Source organism: Bison bison, unplaced genomic scaffold (genome assembly GCF_000754665.1).
Source record: "Bison bison bison isolate TAMUID 2011002044 unplaced genomic scaffold, Bison_UMD1.0 scf7180017864518, whole genome shotgun sequence".
Classification (NCBI taxonomy): Eukaryota; Metazoa; Chordata; class Mammalia; order Artiodactyla; family Bovidae; genus Bison; species Bison bison.
This window is the reverse complement of record NW_011495071.1, coordinates 18642511-18644828: the sequence shown is the minus strand read 5'-3', so window position 1 is coordinate 18644828 and position 2318 is coordinate 18642511. Positions and strand designations below refer to the sequence as shown.

General features: G+C 47.6%; 1 protein-coding gene across 10 annotated transcripts in view; it reads left to right on the top strand.

Annotated features, from left to right (window-relative positions):
- Positions 1 to 2318, top strand: part of TEAD1 (TEA domain family member 1 (SV40 transcriptional enhancer factor)) — a 274377-nt gene that overhangs the window by 221761 nt on the left and 50298 nt on the right. The window lies entirely within an intron of this gene.

Here is a 2318-nt window from a genome sequence, read left to right as displayed (position 1 = left end):
CCCGTCTGACTCTGGTGCTCGAGTCCAGTATTTGGCCCTCCGCCCTGCTGCCCCCAGCAACTTCCCTAAGCAGCAGAGAGAAGGAGAGGCAGAGACTAGGAAGGAAAGTGACCTCTTAGAACCACCTTAGAGGAGGGGAGAACATCCTTTGTTAATCCCCTAGGGTAGCTAAACAGCCCTTTGCAAGTCACTCTGTGGAGATTTTAGGATTACATTTACCTTTGTTACTGTTTACAACTGCTGTGAAGAATAACTAGAGGGATTATAGCAATCCAAAAAGAAAATGAACGCTTCTCCAAGTTGAAATAGGAATCTGTGTGTTAGATTTGTGGCGGGGGCGGCTGGGCCGGGGTCGTCTCTGCCCAGCGGGACTGGCCCCGGTGCGGTGTCAGGTCAAGCCTGCAGGCAGACAAGGGTCCGAGGTCCTGCTCAGTCATCCTCAGCGTCTTGAGCCGGAGGAAGGCTCTGATCTCACCCTCATTTTGGGTCCAGGGAACTTGCGGCCAACTAGAATAAACATCCTGGAGCACGACTCTGTGTGTTTTTGTTTCCCTTTATAGTTCTTTCCTCACGAAACTCCATGATGGTTCGAGATAGCTTTGGATTGGCTGCTTATTTAATTTAATAAAGTAATAGATGTGCTTCATGTGTGAGCCCAGTGAAACCCCAGGCATGGCCTGTAAGGAGAAGCAGCTGTGCCCTGCCCGCCCCACTCCATCTCCCACTCCCCCTCCTCCCAGTCCTCCTCAGGACAGCTGCCTGCAGCCTTTCAGCCCTTGCTTTGTACATGCGCTCCATATTTCTAAGCAGCGTACTTACACTGCCTAACTCGGTCCATGACTTGAGACCTTATCTGTTGACTTCTTACTGTGGAAGACCAGGACTTAACTCTCTGAATTTAGCACATGACCCCTCTCACCTCCATCCCCACCCCTCCAGTATGGTTATTTCACAATTTTAGGTTTAACACTTAGTTTTTTTTATTGTGAAAGTCATCTTCTTGATTCTAAAATTTGTTTTTCCTAAGGTTTGTCATTGCCTTTGTTTGCTCAGTTTGTATATACCTACACAGAGTCATCCCCCATGTGTCTAACAGAATTCTCAAACTCTTGTCCAGATGGTCAGCTACGTCAGGGACTCCCTCTCTAGCCCCTTTAGGAGCCCTCTGGCTTCCAGGTCTTTGTCCCTCCTGGACTGGCTGTTGTCCAGGTCCGAAGCCCAGCTGTGGTCCAGCATGTTACCACTTCTGTGCTACCGCTTCATATCCCTCTTTTCTGTTCTACTCCCTCATTTCATAAGAGCACATCCTCCTGTTGCTATCTGAGAATAGCTGTGAGGAAGGACAGTTTTCTGAAACCTGACAGATCTGAGAGTGTGTTCTGTTCTCACATGGGATGGATAACTTGGTTTTCATCTTAAGCTTATGAACCTTTGTTCCCATTTTCAAGGTAAATCCCATATATGTTCTCCTTGTTAATGAATAACACTATATGTTTAGTGCTGGAGAATACGGACATCCATATAAAAAGAGCAGGTGAGTGCTGACAAAGTCATTTGATGTACAAGAAAGGGAATGTTGACTGTCCTTATCCCAGTTTTCTCTCTAGAAATCTTTGAGAACATATATTTAATGGATGCCCAATGGTTCTGACTGCAGAGGCAAGAGACTGGCTCCATGCAGGTTCTTTGAGAAGACATGCTGTTTGTACCATTAGTTCATGGATTCCCTGTGCCCAGCACAGTGCCTGGCACATAACGGACCTTCAGTTCAGTTCAGTCGTTCAGTCGTGTCCGACTCTTTGCGACCCCATGAATCGCAGCACACCAGGCCTCCCTGTCCATCACTAGCTCCTGGAGTTCACCCAGACTCACATCCATCGAGTCAGTGATGCCATCCAGCCATCTCATCCTCTGGCGTCCCCTTCTCCTCCTGCCCCCAATCCCTCCCAGCATCAGAGTCTTTTCCAATGAGTCAACTCTTCACATGAGGTGGCCAAAGTATTGGAGTTTCAGCTTCAGCATCATTCCTTCCAAAGAAATCCCAGGGCTGATCTCCTTCAGAATGGACTGGTTGGATCTCCTTGCAGTCCAAGGGATGCTCAAGAGTCTTCTCCAACACCACAGTGCAAAAGCATCAATTCTTTGGTGCTCAGCCTTCTTCACAGTCCAACTCTCACATCCATACATGACCACAGGAAAAACCATAGCCTTGACTAGATGGACCTTTGTTGGCAAAGTGATGTCTCTGCTTTTCAATATGCTATCTAGGTTGGTCATGACTTTCCTTCCAAGGAGTAAGCGTCTTTTAATTTCATGGC